Source organism: Cyrtonyx montezumae, unplaced genomic scaffold, assembly GCF_038088225.1.
Source record: "Cyrtonyx montezumae isolate F1298 unplaced genomic scaffold, pur_monq_1.0 scaffold_16, whole genome shotgun sequence".
Lineage (NCBI taxonomy): Eukaryota > Metazoa > Chordata > Aves > Galliformes > Odontophoridae > Cyrtonyx > Cyrtonyx montezumae.
The window spans coordinates 10,793,828-10,814,286 of NW_027071892.1; the positions used below are offsets into that span (position 1 = coordinate 10,793,828).

At 58.3% G+C, this 20,459-nt stretch overlaps 1 protein-coding gene across 2 annotated transcripts in view; it reads right to left on the reverse strand.

Annotated features, from left to right (window-relative positions):
- RAI1 (retinoic acid induced 1) overlaps positions 1–20,459 on the reverse strand; it is a 58,072-nt gene that overhangs the window by 9,051 nt on the left and 28,562 nt on the right. The window lies entirely within an intron of this gene.

Consider the following 20,459-nt stretch of genomic DNA (forward strand, 5'->3'; position numbering starts at 1 on the left):
AGCACCCCAATCCCTCCCCCATATCTCTTCCCCGAGCCCCTTCTCGCTCTCTTTCCACCTCACTGCTCCATATTGCAGCTGCATCTCACGGCCCACACGGGCAGTGCACGTGGTTAGGGCATATATCTCAGGGAACAGACAGCTCCATTAGGATCTGGTAAGCCTGCTGCTAGAGCCCCTAATGGCAAAGGGGCGCGGGAGACTGCCCTGTCCTGCTCTGAGGCTGGGGGGGGGGGGGGGGGAGATAGGGTCTGAGAGAACAAAGGAAGAAAATCAAAGCCAGGCTCTGGGGCAGCCCCGAGCGGCGGTGAGAGAATGAAAGGCAGAAAAGAGCCCCTAATGCTGCACGTGGAAGCGGGTTTGAAAAATGGGATTGGTCAGAGAAAATGCCGGGCTGGTGCTTCCAGGGGAGCCTTCCCCCTCCCTGCTCTTTCATTATTAATTATTATTACTTTTCCAACCAGCTGGGGCAATGCCAGGCTGAGCAAAGCACCCGACGTGAGGGGACGTGTGCAGGGTGAGGACGTGTGGGGGACACGCGTGTGGCATGTATCCATGTGCAGGGTATGCATGCGCACAGGACAGGCAGACAGGCAGGTCTGGCATTCATGCAAAGGCAGGGGTGCAGTGCTGGGCACGATGCATGGAAGCTCCTGGGGCAGCACGGTGTCACAGCTGTGCATGTGTTGGTTCTCCATCCTCTGGGAGCTCCCAGTGAGGTGTGCTGTCTGCAGCCGTGTGCTGCTGGGGGGCCACACTGTGCCAGCAGCACCAGCCCTGTCCGAGGAGCTTGAGGCCACCTCTGCCCTGGGCTGTGCTGCAGCTTTGCAGGAGCAGGGACTGAGCAGATGTTGCTGCCTGATGTAGGCTGTTTCCGAGCAAGCGCTTTAATGGCATCAAATCAAGCTGTTGACAGCAGCAAGGTTAAGTCCCTTTGTAGGAGAGGGAGGAGGAAGTGGCTGCGTCCCCAGGGCTGTGCAGTGCTTCTTGCCACAGCCCCAAGGAAGGTGCCAACCCCCTCCAACACTGCAGAGGGATCCAGACAGGGTTGGGGGGCTGTGATCAGCAGTCCTATAAAGCCACTGTGGCTGCAGATGGGGCTTGTGACACAGTGCCCTAGGGATGACCTCAGCAAGGGCTCTGTCCATCGGAGGAGATGGGGATGGAGGGGACATTACGGTGCCCAGAGCCAGCATCATCCTGTCCCTGCCACGCACAGAGCCACTCTCACATCTGACTATCACCACCCTGAAGCATTTCATCCCCTCTGTCTCCAGAGACAGCTCGTATGGCCCCAGAGCTCCCAGCACAGCCCCGGGGTCACCCTCTGGGGTCACGCAGGACACAGAGCACCCCGCAGTGCTGGTGCAGGACCTGTGGCCGTGCAGTGGTGCACGCAGCTGATGCAGCGCACGGGGCTGACGCTGCAGTGCATGGTGCTGATGCAGTGCGTGCTGCTGATGCTGCAGTGCAAGGAGCTGACACGGTGCACAACACCAGGGCACGACACCATGCTCCCAGGCTGGCACAGACCTTCTGTGCAGACACCCGCCTCACCACGGCTCGCCGCTTGCCTCCTGCTCATGCAAAGCTCTGCGTGGCTGCGTTCGCCTTCATTCTCACCCCCACTTCCCTCCCGCCTTCCCACCCCTCTCCCTGATGGCTGGCAGGCAAAAGGCACACAGCATCACAAGGACCAGATCTGGAGCCCTACAACACAACGCAGGAGATGGGGGAGCACCCTGGACAAGTCCCGTCCCCACAGGGCTGTGCCTGGGGGCTGTTTCCCTGCCCGCCCCCCCCACCCCGAGCCCCTCTGGTTCTCAGGCTCTGGCTTTTCCGATGCGACATCAACAAGGACTTGGAGACTAAAAATAGCAGTGCATGCTCTCAGGGTAATGCTGTGCAATAGAAGCAGCGCTGCCTCCACAGACACCCCACACACACCCTGCTCCCAAATCCCACCCCCCCCCATGCACCACAGCCCCACAGCCTGGGGTGGGGGGGAGGGGTCAGCCCCAGAGCACCGCTGGGGGGTGGTCCCAGTGGATGCTTTCTTGGGGGAGAAAGCGCCTATCAAGGAGTGTCAGCCCCGGATTTGCTTAATTGTGAGCTGGTGGAGTTTAAAGGAACACTTTCTGGCAGGCTGCCACACCGCAAACTGCTTGGTATAATTTTATTATTAAGGGAGGAGAGAAAAAAGGGGAGAGAGGGAGGGGGAAGGAAGGCAGCGGTGGAGCTCCACACAGCGCTGGGAAACGGCCCCGGGGACACGGAGGTACTGCACCCCGCTTCAGTGCACCCCTTAACACCCCTCTTTTCCAACACACCCCTTAATGCAGCCCATTACATACCCTCTATCCAATGGACTCCCCTTCAGTGCACCCCCTCTCCAGTGCATCCCACGTATGCACCCTCTCCCGTGCCCCCCTCCACCGAACCCTCTCCCCACTGCCCCCCTTCATGCCCCTCTTCTCCTCCGCACCCTTTCAACGCACCCTCCATACAGTGCATCCTTTTCCCAACGCTCCCCACCGAAGCACCCCTCCTCTACAGCACCCCACTGACCCCTCTCCCCCAATACCCCCTTCTAATGCCCCCCATCTCCCACACAAGCCCAACGAGGGGGCACTCACAGGGCAGCCTCCATCCCCCCCCGCTCCCCGTGCCCCCCCGGCGCGCAGCCGAGCGCAGCAGCTGTTCCCTGCACACTTCACTTGCCCGCAGATGATGATAAATGGCGCTGGGGCTGCGCCGCCCATCGCGCGGGGGTGGGCGGGTGCGGGCAGCCAGGGGGAGGGATGGGGTGCGCCGAAACCCCCCCCCCCCTCTTCCTCCCCCCCCCAGGACCAGCTGCTCCTCCCATCCGGCTGCTGGGGAATTCCCTGAGCAGGTCCCTCCCTGAACCCCCCCTCCAAGATGGAATTCCCATTGCAATGGGGTGCAGCCTTTCCCATCTGGGGGCACGCAGCCCGTGAACCCCCCCCATCCCTCCCCTCCCCACACCCCCGCCCGTTTTGTTTTGTTTTTTTTTTTTTTTCCCAGCTTTGCTCTGCTCCTCCCCGGTGAGGAATTTTGCTCGGGAAAAACATCGCCTGCGAACCTCACTCATGACTCAACGTTTCTGCTCCACCGCTGCTGCCAGGGGAAGCCCGCGGCCCCCCAGCCTCCCCCCAGCCTGGAAATCCGGCTCAGCCCCCCCGCTTCCTCCAGCCCCTCTTTTTTTCCTCTTGTATTTATTTTTCTTTTTCCCCCGTTGCTTTTTGCTTATCCCAGGGAAAAAGGGCTCTTTGCAGCAAGTCGCCGCGTCTCTCCTTGCCTCTGCACGCTGCCAGCTGGCAAGAAAGGCCTTCACGAAAAGAAAGGGATTAAAAACCAAAATACAAGCAGCCCCGAGACTTGCTGCAAAGCAGACGCTCCACCTGAGCTTCCCTGGGCAATGCCTCCTGCAAAGCAAACACAGCTCTGGAGACAAAATTCGTGGCAGGGCCGAGCGCGCAGGCAGGGCGGCCGCGTGCTTATCGCTTCCCCCACCGACAGGATTGACATCAACCTTGAGGCGCTCACGGGAGAGAGGAAAACAAGTCGATGGCTGCGCAGGAAATATGGCTGAGGTTAAAGAAGGACCCAGCCTGCCCCGAGCTGCAGACAAAAGCAAGGACGGCCAACAGGAGCCGTGCCGGGGGCGTGGGGGGGGGGGGACAGGACACAGACAGATCCTCCCCAGCACCGCAGTGCCCTTCAGCCAACCCTGTGCCAGTCCTTCAGCCTCAAACTTGCAACCCCGACCCTTCAGCCCCAACCAAGTGACCCACATGGAAGGATCCCCGTGTTTGGTTTGCTTCTGTTTTCCTTTTTTATCCATTTCCTATTGGAGGGGTTGGGATCTCTCTTCCTCCCTTCCTTCCTCCCTGCCCGCTATCACGTTGATTCCAGTGATTCATTCATCTCAGCACTTATAGCACTGCTGATATAAAACAACACGCAGCACATCCTTGCCCCCGCACTGAATGGGTTCACTGCTGCCACAGTGCTCCCCCTCTGCCACACCATTGCACACAGGCTCCTTTCACTGACCCCCCTGCCCAAATTTTGGGGAGGGGAGCTCAGCCACGTTCAGCCCTTTGCAAGCCACGAGGTGCTACAACCCAAGAGGAACAACCGCCTCGCCGTGCTGGGGACAGGGAGCCCTGGGTGCATCCTCCACTGCTCCATGCCTCAGTTTCCCCTTGCTGTTGGCACACTACCCCATGCACAGGTGCCATGGAGACAGCCCTACCATAAGAACAATCCATCCCATCCCTGTGGGTGCACAGGAGGATTCACACCCTTGTTCAGAAGTGCACAGTTGCACCCACCCCAACTCCACAAGAGTGTGGACACCCAGCACGCACCGACTGCTCGCTGTTCTGCCGTCCATCTCTGGCCACAAATGGTTCTACCTCTGAGCACCCCCACGTCCCCTCTGTGTCCTTTCTGCCACTGCTTGGCCCCGCTGAGTCTCCTGCCCTAGTATTATGAGGCAACGGGGTTGGTGTATGCAGGGCTCAGCTGCAGCACAGCCCTCACACCGCAGGGTGCTCCCAGTCCCATCCCAATGCCCTCCTGGCACCATCCCAATCCCACCCTGGTCCCATTTAGGATCTAACCTGATCCCACTCTGATCCCACCCCCGCCCTGTCCTTCTCCCATCCCAATCCCATCCTGATCCCATACAGCTCCCAGCCCGACTGCATTCTGCTCCCATCCCAATGCCATCGCAGTCCCATCCCCATCCTACCCCTGCCTCATCCTGGTCCCACTCCCATTGCCACATGCCCATGCCATGTCCACCCACCAGGGCCACCTCCTGCAAGCAGCCAACTCTATAAGGAAGCGCAGCACTCCGAAACTCCCCTGAGTGACAGTGAGCAGCACCCAGCACCGTTCTTCCCGATTTTAGGGATGGGGCAGAAGATGTTTCCATCAGGGGCCCTCCCCAGGCTGCTCACGGTGCAGCCCCACTGCCTCCACGCCTCTTACGGGGAGAAAAATAGAGAAAAGAGAGGGGAAAAGAAATAAATAATAAAAAAAAAAATTGACATTTGATGTCGTATGATAAATTATCTCGGCATTATACGTTTCCCGTCTCCAAATCCCGAAGACAAACACGCGGGCAGGTTCGCCAGGAAAGCAGCTTTCCAAAGGCCGTCCTCCATTCCCCCATTATTGCCTGTGTCAATCATCGCCGCCGCGATCCTAACCTCTCGCACCCTGCAAAATCTGCCTGTTCCTTTTGTTCCTGCTGAAAACAGGGGGGGAGGAAAGGGGGAAGGGAGAGGAATTTGGGGCAGGGAACTTCCAAAAGGGATGATTAAGGAGTTAATCTGCCTGAAATAGATAAGGAGCTTAGAGCTGCTGGTATTTTACTGTCCAAGTTTGGATTCAGTGTGTCTTAAACACTGGCTGGAATGTACTTAGATATGACCAAAGTACATGTCCCCCCGAGGAATTACGAGGTTGCCAATTAGATTTGCTTCCCAGATTCACTCAAACCTTCACAAGCTTCTTCAGAGCAGGGAAATTGCTGCCTGTCCCCGGGGAGCAGGGGGAGGCGCGGAGACGCGCTGCCCTCCTTATGAATGAATAAATCACGGCGGCGCGGAGGCAGCCGGGGGGTTCATGGCAGCGTGGTGCTGCCGGAGGAGGAGAGCCACGGTGGGCACAGGGCACGGCATGGAGGGGCTGCCCCCGGTGGGCGTGGGGTTGGGGGCTGTGGTGGTGGTGCTGGGGGCAGGAGCACGGAGCAGGTGGGACAAAGAGCGGGGAAGGAGCAGTGGTTCTGGGCCTGGTGCTGTGCCATGCCATGGCGACCTGTGCCACACTGTGCCATGCCACTCTGCTGTGCCATGCCGTGCCATGCCACGCTGCTCCATGCTGTGTTATTCCACGCCATGCTGTGCTGCACTGTGCCACGCCACGTCCATGGTCCCACAGTGGACCATGCCCTGTTGGGCCATGACATGTCATTCCATGCTGTGTCACGCCACATCATGCCATGTCGTGATGTACCGTGCCATGTCACACCACACCGTGCCATGCCATGCCATGCCATACACACACATGCACCAGGACAGCCCTGCTGATCACCCCTGCGAGCAGTCCCACAGCACAGCCCAGACAGGGAAGCACCACCGAAAGAGCAAAGCCACCAACAGCAACAAGGCAAAGCAGCAACAAAAAGCACCCAGCTCCCAGCATGAAAACACCCCTCTGCCCACATGTTAACAACAGCACGGTGTGATCTGCAGCACACTGCAACTCTCTGAGCGAAAGCATCACAGTTTGGGGGCAATGCAGCCCCACTGCAGGGGGAGGGACACCCCCAGAGCTGCTGGAGCAAAGTTGCAGGAACATCAGCTCAGGATGAAGAGTCCTGGTAACAGTTGCTATGTGAAACATTCAGAGGTGGAATTTACTGTCACAGTTAATAATAGATGAAGGTTTTAGAATTTTTGATGCTTTACATTTTAAGCTGTTTGATTTATAATGTTTCAGAAAAGGAGGGGATAAAGCCGGGGGGGGGGGGGGGGAGGAGGGAGGGAGGCACGAGGTGAATGGCAGTGTGTGATAAACACACAGGGATGGCTGGAGCTGGGACACGGAAGCACGGAAAAATGGGGCCTGACTGGGACTGATCCCCTCAGCCTCCAGAGTGCATTGCCTTCCTTGTTGTTTTTTTGTTTTCCTTAAATGGATGCATCTCTTCTCATTACTGACTCGCTGGCGCTGCGCTCCCTCGTGCAGGTGTACCTCAAGTGGTCTCCTTAAATAGCAGCACACTGTGCCATTGGGGCGTGCTGACTGGGAACACAGTGCCAAACAAACAGAGGGTCTCGTTCCCACTCTGCACCACTGCTGTGATTGCACGGGGGCACAGTGATGGCCCAGACCCTGCGCATCGGTTTGGGTTGGATGGAGGGATGTTGGGTGGAGGGATGCTGGAGGGGATCTGCTAAATGAGGATGTCCTCAGTGGGCTGATGCTCTCTGTTCTGGAAAGGAGAAGCAAGCCAGGCTCTGTGCATGGATGCAGCATCCCTTGGTGCCATGTGGTGATGCAGCATCAGGATGCTGCAACCCACTGCTCTCCAGCTCCTTGCTCCAACTTCTCCCAAGTCCTGCAGCATCCCAGCCCAGGCTTGAGAAATGAACGCTTTAGTTGGGATTCAATCCCCAGAAGGGAACAGCAAGAGGCAGCAGGCGAGCACCCAGCACTGGGCAGAGAGCTCAGCACAGGCCTGATCCAACTGGGAATGAGCCACGTTTTCCCCCAAACAAGATTTGAAGCAACACAGAAGAGTCCGAGGAGAGCACAGAGTGGGCAGCACATGGGTGCCCTCATCCCAATGTCCATGGGATGTCCCATACCCCAAAAAGCTCTGTGGTTGCCACTCACTCCCTGCATGGACAGGGGTGCTGGCAGGGATGTGTCCCTCGCCGTTCCCTCTGCCCCCACGTCATCCCTGCAGGGTTTGGCATTCCCACGGGTCCCGGGGCTGAGCGGCCCCGTGATGTCTCAATTAGGGATTGTGCACCGCCCGATTTACATATGCACAGCCCATAAGGAGCGGAGCGTCATTTCTTTATAGGGCTCCTTTGACACACGCACACGGGGTAGCTCGCCTTAATGAGGGGGATATTCCACAAAGATCCGTTACTAATGGGCTTGAGGGCGGTGAGCAGACGCCTGCACGGCCGCAGCCAGAGCCCAGCTGGGGTCCCAGTGAGCGCCGGGAGGCTCAGCCCCCCCTCTGCCCCCACTGCGGATGGGTTTTGGGGCATTCCAATGGTTCCTTGGCACTGCAGCACCGTGTCACCTCCAGCCCCCAGCACCGCTCCAGCACCCCCCGGTGCATGCCCGCTCCAAGCACCAAAATACCCACACCCCTGACAACTAGCCGAGGGCAGGCATTGCCAGGACCATATTCCTTCAATCCACAAAACGGCCTTAAAACCCACACCCCCACCAGAGAGCTCCGCGGGGCGGCCGTGCCATCCCTGCCTGCAGAGCCCCGATACATTCAGTGCATAGATGCGCCCCCCCCCCCCCCAACCCCAGACCCCCGTTAGCAGGAGGTGCTCCGTGAGCCCCCCCCCCCCGCCCCCCCATCAAGGACTGCACCGCGTTGGCAGGACGGAGCGGCGCGGAGCATCCCAAGGCACTGTCACAAGGCATTAAGCGGCGGGGCTAAAAATAAGCGGCGGCAAAAAAGAAAGAAAGAAAGAAAGAAAGAAACAAGGAAACGGCGAGGCCCTGCCCACCCCCGGCTGGGGGCTTGGCCGCGTTGGATCCCCTCCCTCCGCCCCCGTATCACCCCGCACACCCCCCTGCTGGGATGTGGAGGTGGTGAGGATGAGGACGCCGTTGGTGCCTGAGGTTGGAGCGGAGCCACGTGCCAGGATGCTGGTTGGGTTTGGGTGCTGGGATGCAATGGGCAGTGCACATCTCACTGCCGTCCCTCGTCCCTGCGGCTCCATGGGGGTGTGAGCACACGGCGTTGGCCTCGCTCAGCCCCACAGCCTGGGGAGTGGGCACTGGGCCCCGTGGGCTGCCTGTCTGCAGCGTGCCCCAACCGTACCCCGTGGGGATGTGGGGAACGGTGTCCCCACGCTCCCGGTGTGCCGTGGACTCCGTGTCCGCAGCCAGAGCCGCGCGCCTGCCCCAGTGCCTGGGCTCCGGCTGGAATGAATGCATGCACATACCTCTGCCTCAGCATGTGTGTTTGCTCTTCTCTTCCGCGGCTGTGATTGATTAAAGGATCAGGGACATCTGAGAATGGAGGCAGCAGCGGCAGCAGCAGCAGCAGCTCCCTTTGGACTTGGAGAGCTTCCTTGCCTGCTGCTTGCTGCTGCCGTTGCCTGTCAGGCAGCTTTTAATCAAGGTTTGCTTATATCTGCAAAGGCCTTTCCCAGAGGGATGAAGGGAGGAAAAGAGGGGGGGAGAGTATATTAACATGCCAGCCACCCTCCCTCTGCCTCTCCTTTGTTTATGGAGAGGGTCAGCGATTGGAAACGTCTGACGGGGACGGGGACGGCGCTTTGGGGGTGCTGGGGGGGCAGGCAGTGTGCTCGGGGATGGGGACAGTGCATGGAGGGAGCAGAACCCAGCAGCTTGGTGGCCCTGAGCGAGTGGCAGGTCCCCGTTGGGGGACACAGGGACCATCCCAGGTGTTTCCAAATGAGGTCTCAGCTCAGCATAGCGCGTTAGCTGAGATCAGCACGGCGCGGGAAACCTAGGCACAGCCATCTGTCCTCACTCTGCAGAGGGACACAGTCACTGTCACCCCCCTGACCCCCAGCAGCCACATCCAGGAGCCCTGGGGTGGCCACGTCCCCATGTCCCACATTCCTTCTGTCCGCAGCAGCAATCCTGGGGCTCCAATGGCACTGAACTCAAAGGGACCTCCCACAAGCACAACAAGGAAAAGGTTTGGCCATGATGCTGAGGTATTGGCACTACCCAACCCCAGCAGCACCCAGGGGTCACCTGCTCCAAGCACACACCGCAGCCTCAAGGTGCACAGCACCCAGCCTGGCGACCTGGTGACCCCCAGCCCCGACCCCTCCGTGGGCACCGTCTGTCCCCACTGCCATTCAAGTGCATCGCACGGGCTCCCTGTGTTACCTTATGGCTCAGCTAATGACCTGCTGCAAGTACGACTTGAAAAACCGCACTCCTCGCCAGCCATTAAACTGGTTAGGACCAGCAGGTCATGCTTTATTGCTTTAATAACTGAGTTTATGAAAGGTCGTCTCATAACTGATAACATGCATAATTTTTGTAACTTAATTAATGCTGCTAATATACTGGAGTCTCCATCAGCTGCTGTTGCAACTGATGTGCAGTTTGCATCCCGAGCGGGTGAGTGCAACCCGGAGCTCACAGTGCATGGAGGTGTGGGGATGCTCTGCAGCACATCCTCACCCCAACCCTGCAGTGCTGCATCTCCGAGCATGGCCTGCAGTGATGCCCCGGCTGCAAGGGGACTGCTGTGAGCACGCAGGAGTGGGGACCCCGGCCCCAAACCTGTCCTGCCCAATGCCTGCAGCAAAGCCATTTCACCCACCTGCCCACGTGCTCCGCTGCAGCACCACCTGGGAGAGTTCTGCCCTAGGAAGGATCAAAGCCTCTGCACCTTCAGCAGTCCCCATCCACACTGAGATGGGAACTGGGAGACGATTTTTGCCTTGAGGAGGAATTTGGGGCTGAGCCACGGCAGTTCCCCCACTGACCCCACTTTTCCCAGTGATGCTGCTGGCGTGGGGCAGCCCCCGAGTGCCACACACCAAACACAGCCCCACCGAGCTGCCCCAGTGCTGCATTTTTAAGGCCAACTTCTTCAACGAGAACGCATTTTTCTCATTAGGGAGTGGAAAAACATAAAGGCAAACAGCTTCTCCCCAGCGCCCGGACGTGCACACACCTGGAGAGCCACAAACAGAGGCACATCCAGGGAGCAGAGCCCTGCAAAAATGCTCCTAAAAGGGAGTGCGGGTGCACACAGCCAGCGGCACATACAGCAGCTGCAGCACACACAGGAGCTGCAAATCCCAGCCCCGCACAATGCACCGTGCCGCCCCGGCTGCCTGCTTAGTTTTGCAAATTCTGGCTGCAAAAAGCCAACATGTCTGCTGCTGCTGCTGCTGCTGCTGCACGGCACAGATTGCTCGGCGCTGCTTATCGCCTGCCAGCACAGCACTGCTGCACCGGGGCAATGCAGGTAGATAGATGATTTCCCAGCGAGTTTTCCGAGGCAGTGGGTGGAATCTGCTTGCGTGTGATTAGACAGCTTGGCTTTTTTGTTTTCCTTTAGAGAGAAAGGATGGGGGGGGGGGGGGAATTAACAAAAAAAAAAAGAAAGAAAAAAAAAAAGGAAAGAGGCATGAAATACACGGCTTCCCATCCCCTCTGCTGCCCTGCAACACAGCCCTGCGTGCATCGCCGCGATGGTCCCTCCGGGACGCGCAGCTTTGCCCACACTCTGAGCAATGATCCCGCGGAATGAGGCTGTGATCTGTCATCAATCACTGCGGGTGCTTTGGCCCTCCCCTGCACGCTGGGAGAGCGCGCTCCCGGCTCCCAAAATCAAAGGGTGCAGTGCGGGAAGGGTGCTGGAGCCCTGCATGGGGATGCGCCGCTGGGAGCACCGTGGTGGGAAAAGGGAAGACCTCAGCAGCACTGGGATCACGCAGAGAGGTGGCATCAGGACGAGCCCCCCACTGTGGCTCTGCCCTCCCAGGGAAGGGAGTGGCTGTGCTGAAAGCTCGTGCTGCCCCTGGGGAGCTCAGCACCCTGTGCCCATCCTGCTCGGCCCCGTCTGCAAATACCAATTACGGTTTGGGAGAATGTATATCTGAGATGTGCAAATACAAAAGGCAGGAAATAAAAGTCATCTCTTACCGAAGAGGAGAGGTAACCATGACTACCTGGGACCTCATTTAAAACTGTGCCGGCCGCAGGCTAAAAGGCACTGCTTCCCATTGTTACACGCGTTTACGGAGCGCTTTGAAACCCCTGAGCCCCCCCAAAACCAGCTGGAAAGTATGGCTGGCAATGAGAAATGGGGCGGGGGATGGGGTGGGGGGGTGATGGGGAAGCTATTTATTTCTGTTTGCAGGTTGGTTCCGCATCCCCTCCGCTACGTGAGAGCTGCAACTTCAAATGAGCATCGTGGACGGAGCAGTGGTGCCGGTGGCATCGTGGCTCTGGCACCACGTGTCCCCATGGCACGGCCACAGCCAGCGGCCAACACTCACAGTGTGAGTGTGGCTACCATGTGCCGAGGGCTTGGTGGCCAGCGGTGCCAGCCCCGCCGCGGCGTCTGCTTCCCTGCTGGGCCAACTGGGGCATTTTCTGCTTTTTTTCTCTCCGAGCAGGGGAACAACAAATGGTGAGGAGTGAGTGATGGATCGCCCGTCTGCGTGCACAAACGCCCTTTGATCGGGGACGTGAATGGGGCATTGAGGCGCGGGGCCGCTCCCAGCCTGGGAAGGACGCGGCATCCCAAAGTGCAGCGGCTGTGCCACGTGGCCCCTCCGCTGCCCCCGGCTCTGAGGCTTTGGGGACCCACTGGGGACATCCCTGCAGGGCCATGGCGCGGCGATCCATCGGGTGAAGGATGGTCCCAGCTCCAACTTTGGCATGTGAGCAGTGGGACGCACGGATTTCCTAACCCATGCTGGATGGTGCCATACAGCACTGCAGTAACAGCCTGAGGGCTCAGCATGGGGCGTGCCCCTGTGCTTGGCTATGGGGAACCCATTGGGACGGCCTTACCCCACTGCCCCTGCACCCTGCAAACCCCTGTCCCATGCAAGCATCACGTTAATGCTTTTCTGGGGTAGGGAATGGTGCTGCTGGGTCTGGGGCCGGGGCAATGGGGGTGATGTCTGGCATGAATGTGAGCTCAGGGTACCACGCATGCCAGGTAAGCAGACACAACCCATGGCCCCACACCTCGGGCCACAGGGCCGGGCTGCAGGAGGGTGCCCAAGGCAGGAATTATGGTCTGTACAAAAGACAATGACAGTGAATCTTGTTACTGGCTTTTCAACAAACGTAATTCCTTTTTATTAGAAAATTAAAGGGTATGAAAAGCTTTCCAAGGCTGAAGAGCTGAAATGTGCTTTCATAAAATATGTGGCATCTGATAAAACGGATTTGCTGTCTGCCTGCCCCGCTGCCTCCCCTCCTGCTGCTGCCAAAGCACTGACCCCGCTCCGGCCTCACATCCCTGCTGGCAGCATGGAGCCCATGGGGACCACGACACAGCCCCCCACCTCCTGTCTGCGTGAGTGCCAGTTTCTCATTTTTAAGCTGAGCAGGGCTCTGAAGGGCAGTTTATCCCCTCCTGGGATGCAGGTTATGGGTGGTGACATTAACCATCCCTCTTAACTCCCCAACCATCACCTGTCCAGACCATGCACCAGTTATGGGAAGGTTACAAGAGGTGATGACGGGCAGTCAGGTCGCTAAGACAACCCAAGGAATGTCATTTCTTCCCTTCTATGTTTCTCTCTCCAGGTCTTCCATTGTCCCCGTGACCCAAACCAACCCACCGGGTTCAGGGGCACGTGGGGTGCAATGGCACAGCCCCCATCCCTGCATCTCACGTGGGCAAAGCACATCTCCACCGAGGGCTTTTGGCTGCGGTGCCGAAACAGAACATGGGGACAGCACCATGACACTGTGGCCACTGTCACCATGTCCTGGCAGAGACGTTTGGAGGCAACACAGCAGAGCCACTAATCCCAGCTCCGTCCCCAGGTGACTCTGTAGAGACACCAGGACGACCCAGGGACGGGGACATGCTGCCTCCAGCCCAGGCATGACACCACGGCACGCCGTGTCCCGGCGTGCCCCCTCCAAGCGTCACCACGCCGTGGCCGTCGTCCCCTCCTCGCGTGGTGCCCGCGTGCCGGCGATTACCGCAGGAAGAGCTGTAACGCTACAGCGAGCCTCGGTGCTCAGCCCTGCTACAAATCAGGGTCAGGCAGCAGTGCTGTTCGACAGAGCCCGCCACGACGTGCTCCTGCTCCTAATGCCTTCCCCGGCGCGGCGGGGACGCGGAGCAGAGCAAGACGGGGCCGAGCGCGGCCCCCGGGGGTGTTTTCTCTTCTGTTTGCTCCGGTTTTACCTTTCTACAGCTGCGAATGCGGTTACAACACGTTTGCTGAGCCTATTTTTAGAGCTGCACGGCGTTTTTTCTCCAGCGTGAGACAGGAAATGCTGACGGGGCCGATGGCTGCGGGGCCACTCGCTCCTCCCCGGATGGTGCCTTCGAGCAGCACCCCACAGCCCCGTAGCACCCAACATGGGGAGAAGCCCCCAGCCCCCCCAGCTCTTCGCTCTCCCCATATAACCAGAAGGGTGCTGCAAGCTAGCTCCGTGCCTCAGTTTCCCCAATCCGACCCTTACGGTAGAGAGACCACGACCCACAGCACGGACACCGTGCACAGGGCTGTGTGCTGCTTTCCCCACACATTCCCCCACTGCCACTCTCCCACAGACCCACACATCCAAAGGAACAACCGAGCACCGTCCGCTGTGCCGCGTGCCACCGCCCGTGCCTGGCTCCGAGCGCGGTGTCGGCAGCCAGCGAGCGCGGCCGCGCGGGTACCCGCTGTTTGAATGTCAACACCTCATTTATACATCTTGATTGGCTCTCATCAGCCATGCTGTGTTACACCTGATTGCTCCGAGCCGGCGCGGGGTGCCAGACTGCAGCGCGTAATTTCGTTTAATTGGTCCTCCATCCCAAGCAAAATAGAGGAAGAAAGAAACAATAAAGCAACCTCCTCTCCTAAGAACCATTAAAACCGATGCATTTTTCGGGTTGTTTTCCCCTGGCAGGTTGGAGGGCTGTGGAAGTCCCCCCAGCGGTGCCGGTCCCCGTGCGCCCTCATTGCGCCCGCTCTCCCACGCATGTCACACTCGCTTGTGCTCCTTCTCCTGCACGTTCTAGCAAACCACTGAGGCTGAAATTTCAATTAAGAAAGAGAAATAATTACCCGCCGCTCCACATTTCCTCTAAAATGGTAGCCAATGCCAGCCAGCCGAGTCATCGCCTCCCGCCGCGGCTTGGCGCGCGCCGGCGGGCTGCCGGCCCAGTGACATTTTCAGGATAACGCCGGTGGCTGAAGCCTGGCCCCGGTCCATGGCTCTGCTTGGGATCCCCCCACCGGGGCTGCAAAGGGTGCAAACCCTGCTTGGAGGACGCCACGGCATCCTACAGGCATCCCTCCTTGTCGGCCGACCCATGATAGTTGGGGAAGCTCCAGGCTCAAGGACCCCATTGTAAGTCCCCATGGTCTATTCCAGCCAGCTCACCCAGAGCTGAGAATGCAGAGCCCACAGATCCGTGCCCAGAAGGGCTCTCCATCGGCGGTGACGCATGCACACGAGGGTCCACACCCAGGACAGTTCTCCACCACGCAAGGAGGGCTCACCACACCGGGTGAGGAAAGCAGAAGCACAGTGCTCCCCGGTGTCAGCACCTTGCAGGGCCGCAGTTCCCTTTTCACGTGCAGTGCCCCTCCTGCTCCATCCTCCGTGCAAGAAAACAGTGGCAAAACGATGCCGGGGGGAGATGGGTGCTCCCTGCCCCCAGACAGATACAAATGTGCCCCTGCCCAGCAACTCCATGGTAATCTGCTTGTGCTATCATGTGCTTCAGGAGCTCTACCTTGAGTGAATAGTAATTATGCTCTGACAGCCCCAGCTGCCCGAGGAGCTCAGCGTGTGCTGCAGGGATTAATGCTGCTGCTGAACAAGGTGGGGTGGGGGGGCTCAGTGTGCCCCAAACCCAACCCACTCACAGAATCCTGCTGCTTTACCCTCTGCCGCCAATGGGGATGGCACCTCATCCTCTCTGGATCTGCACACTCTCCTTCCCCTAAACCCACAGGACCTGGAGAGCAGGGGTACAAAAGCTGGCAGCCCCGTGACCCCCCCCCCAGTGCAGTGATCACAAGAGCAGGAAAGCAGCAACCTCAGGCTGCAGATTAGTCATGAGCTGCACAGAGAGGCAGCAGTGTCCAGGCCCCCACACCCCCCCCAGGGTCAGCATCTCACTGGGGACCACCCAGGCAGCCCCACATCTGCTCCCAACCCCACCCCACAGTACCAGGGGGGCACAGAGCATGGGAAGGGCTCTGCCCAAATTGCAGCGCACTCCCATGGACCCCATTCCCTGCTTTTCATGGATGAGACTCGAGCAGACTGGCTGCCCCTGCTCTGCCCCCACGTCCCTCCCGATGGACACACTCCCAGCACCGCTTCCAGGCCCTCACCCCTCCTGCAATGATGATTTACGCCCTCTGACCGAGCTCCCCCTTTTAAATCAGGCTGATCGATAGCACGATCAGACAATCCTTTTAAGAAACTACCTCATCCGATCCTTGCAGCCAACAATCCCTGCTCTGTGCTGCTCTCAGACATGTCGCACCGGGGCAGCGGGAGCAAGAAAAGCCATGGAGCCAAAGTTGGGTTTCCCTGGTCAATGCAAACCCTCCCGATGTGCACGGTCAGAGATACAGAAATGCCAACTGCTGGATTCCAAAAGCCTTCACACCACAGACCCTCACCGCACTCCCACAGGACCCCTATGAGCTATGGGGATCTGATCTGGTCAGGAAGAAGCAGTGAATTGATCCCACGGAGCTCCAGAAGGGCTCTACCAACTCCAGCTGCATTTCCATCGAACTGCAAAGCACCGGGGTTAACCAGCAGAGAGGGAAACATCAGAGAACGCTTTATGTCTTCAAAGTAAATCAGCTCCTGGAACAGACACGTTTGGTGGCCGAGTGTCCCCTTCTCCTTTGTGTGCACACAGCTTGTGGCATTTATTATGCTGCTGGAGAACGATGTTGTGCCCTCACCTCAGGGCTGTCCCTCACCCCCATGTCCCCATCCCCATGAGGTGCCCAAACGCCATCTCCGTGTCCCTGTCCCCACCCTGGAGGTGACGCTGGAGGCAGGATGGGGGCTCAGCACCCCGCAGCACCTTTGGGACTGGTGGCAGTCATGATGAAGGACATGATCTGATAGGACAGAGAATGCAGCCCGGTGAGAGGAGGTGTTAACGCACACTGCTCTACAGCTCCTACAGCAGTGGGCATGGTGAAGGACACGCTCTAACAGGACTAATGGGGTCGAGCTTACAGCATGATGCTGAAGGACGGCACACAGGGACGACGAGCCAGGGCTGGCCCATCGAGTACCCAACCGTGAATGTTTTTAATGATTCTTCCCTCCTGTGTTTCATTTCCGTGCACACTCACCACCTGGAAGCACAGCTCTGATGGGACCCACGCAGGAGCACTCCTGGCACACAGGACTAAGCTGCTCCTCGGCATGACCACCATCACCACGGGGGAATGGGACACTCCACCCCCATGCCAGCATCCCCCGTGGGAAATGTGGTAGAATCGTTTGAGTTGGAAGGGACCTTTAACTTGAGAACAGGTTGACAGATCTGTGCGTACTGATGGTGTGTTGGCACCAAGGATACAACCAGTGCGGATTTTCACTCCTCTCCAGCACTCGGGTATGGCACAGCCATGGCACACCCATGGGTTTCCATCAAAGCAGGAATCCAGCAGAGCACACACAAGACCCTGAGCCAAACAGATCACCAATGGATCTCCACCAACATCACGGAGTTGTGGCTGACCCATGAGCCATCACCTGCCCATCTCTGAGCACTCCAAACACGGCCACATGACAGCACAGGATTGGGATGCATCCTCCAGGAGACCTCCGGGTACCACGCAGGCCATCCCCATTTTATCTCCTTCATCTGGGATATAATGGGGGTGAGATGGGCTTGGGAGGAAGCAGGAATAGCCTCCTGCCATTCCCAGGCTTTGATAGGCATGTGGGATGCGAGCAGGAATAACTCAATCAAGGCAGTGCAATTTTTAATTAATTTGTGGAGCCCTTCGCCAGCTGATCGCCTTGGAGACAAAAGAGAGGACTCTCCTTTAAGACTGGTGTGTGCCTGGTACTCTGAGCCTCCCCTTTTCACCAGTGCATCTCTGGTCTTGAAAGCTGCACAAAAGGAAGAATTCCTTGATCTTTTGCCTTGTCTATTGCTAAGACGCACGAGGGGGAGCTGAGCTGGATTTTTTTGTTTGTTTGTTTTTTAAGTATTTTTTTTCTTTTTGGGGGGGGGGGGGGCGTGGGGGGAGGAGAACACAAGAAACCTCCTCCCTGAACAAATGCACACAGAGAGAGAACGGGAAAAAGGGGAACATAGAAAAACCAAACAACCTCAAGCCAAAGAGCACAGAGCTCCGCCAACACCTCCTGCCCAGCCCGCTCCATCCCCAAGGGGAGGGAGTTGAAAGGTTCACGCTACATCAAGCGGTGAGTAATGCAGCAGGAGGCTCCTGCGATGCTCAGGGCCGGCCCCTCACCCCCCTCACTGCCCCCAACCCACAGTGGGGGGGCCCTGCAGACCCCCCCACCCTGCCCCCCATCCCCGCTGCCCCTCCAAGTGCAAGTGTGACGCAGGAAGTTCGCAGCGGTGATTGACGCTGCAGTTATCGCTGGTCGGCTGCAGGAGGTTGGCTCTTGGCCTCCAGCCACCAGCAGCTCCTCCAGCCTTGGGAATTGCATGGTGTTGGGATGGAGCAGATGTGAATGCTCTGACAGTGCAGTCTGCCTGCCCCCAAAGGTACCCAGGGCCTTATTGTTTTGTTTTGGGATGGTGAGGGGTGTGCAGGCCAGGTAAGGTTGCTCAGCAGGGGTCGGCAGCTGTGAGCACCAAGTTCCTGGTAAAGTCATAGAATCACAGAATCGCTGGGGTTGGAAAAGACATTTACAAGTCCAACCAGTCCAACTATCAACCCAGCAGCACCATGTCACCAAACCATGTCCCTAAAGAGAATCATTGCGGTTGGAAAAGACCTCCAAGACCACCATGAAGTCCAACCATCAACTCAACACCACACCACCAAACCACGTTCCTTAAAGTCATCGCAGGCAGTGGGAGCTCTGGGACCAGGGCAGAACCAGAGGGTCTCTGTCTAAGGCACCAACACAGGAGTTCCAGGTCCTGCCCTGAACATCTTAGAACCCATGTTTCCCTGTCCCTGCTGTAGGCAACCATCAAATGGGGACAGTGACCCGGGTCTGCAAAGCCTGGTGGCATCTTGTGACCACTGTGAAGCGCTGTGCATACTGTCCTGAGGTCCAAAATCAAAGGACTGTGCCCAACAGTGCCAACACCTGGTGATGGGAGGAGTGATGGGGATGGAGAGCCCACAGTTCCCAAAGCAGCACTGCCAACACAGCCATCACTGGGGTCAGGAGCCCGGGTCACTGCTCAGCCTCCAGTGTGTCTCACCTCTCCATAGTGACAAAGGCCACCCAGTGGGACCCAGGAGTGATGAGACCCCCCCACCTGTCCTATCCTGAATTGCTGAGTGATGGAGAAAGGGGCACCTTGGATGTACAGAGGGTCTGCATGCCTTTGGCACCAGATATCCCCTCCAGACGCCATCCTGGCTATGCAGTATGACTCCCCCTGCAAAAAGCAGGCACACACCCTGCACCTCCCCCCAGTATGGCAGCACCCATCCCGCAGCCTGGGAGTCCCCACTATGGCCTCATCCCACCAGGACCCATCCTGCAGCCTGGAGGTCCCACACGGATGGAGCCCTGCGGGCTGCAGCACGCCGGGGCTGGGATGGGAGGGGGGCAGCCCACCCGTGGGAGCCCAGCATTGGGACCCGGGGGTGTCCTCACCCCGACGGAGGGGCACCATGGCACCCAGCCCCAAACCGTGCAAACGGCGCGCGGCGTGAATAACAAAAGCAGCGATCAGTGACTGCTCTCCCAAGGGGCCGTAAGTTCTTCAATTAGAGCTCTCATTATAGGAACGAGAAACTCCACTCCGTCTTCTGTACGGAGAACACTTTTTTTTTTTCTCCCCCTCATCCCCCTCCCCCCTCCTCTTTTATAGAAAAAAGGGAGGGAGGGAGAGGAAGGCTGCATCTCTAATGCAACAGACAGGTCTGCTGAGATTCACTTTGGCTCTTATTTTGACTTTCATCTCAAAGAGCTGCCCTGGGAATCCATTAAGTCCAATTTAAATCGGCTCTCCGCCCTCACGGCTTCTCCCCGCCTTCCTCCCCCCCCCGGGCTCCCTTCTCCCCCTCAGTGCAAACAAACACAAAGCGAGGGCCAAGGGCAGCCCCCCACAGACCCCCCACTCCACTTCCACACTGATAAACCCAAACCCAGAGAAGCCCTGGCTGATCCCTGATGCCAGTGTGGCGCTACAGGGGTGCTCCCCTTCCCCACGCGCGGTGGCATTTCCATTTTATCTCTTTATTTTGAGGTCCACTTGGGGGTTCTGTCATTTTTTTTTTTTTTTTGGCTCCACGAAAGCCAGCGTGGGGTGGACAGAAACACTGTGGCTTCTGCTTATGGCACCGCTCTCCACAGCGAGCGAGGACAGACCCGATGCTTCCATCCATCCATCCATGCATCCATGCATCCATCCACGCCGCCGTTCCAGCCCCGCTTCTGTCGGATAAGCAGTTTTCCAGCCCTCTCCCCCCGCCCCCTGCAACGCACACGCTCTGCATTGCATCCTATTCAGATGTTTTCAATCATTGCCATTTCGGTATTTAAAACAAAAGCGCGCACAATCCCCCCCCCCCCCCCCGCCCCCAAACCCATCCATCGCCGCCACGCTCCGCTCAGAGCCCTCTCTCCGGGTTTGTTTGTTTATGGATGTCAGCGATGGTCTGGGGATCCATATGGGGGAGAGGGAGCGGGGGGGGGGGGGGGGGGTGCGCGGTGGTCCCGCTGTGGGCTTTGGGAGCGGTGCCAGATGTGCGCATCACCGAGAGCCCACGGATGGGGTTCCCACCACCCAAAAAAAAAAAGCGAAGAAAGGGACGGAC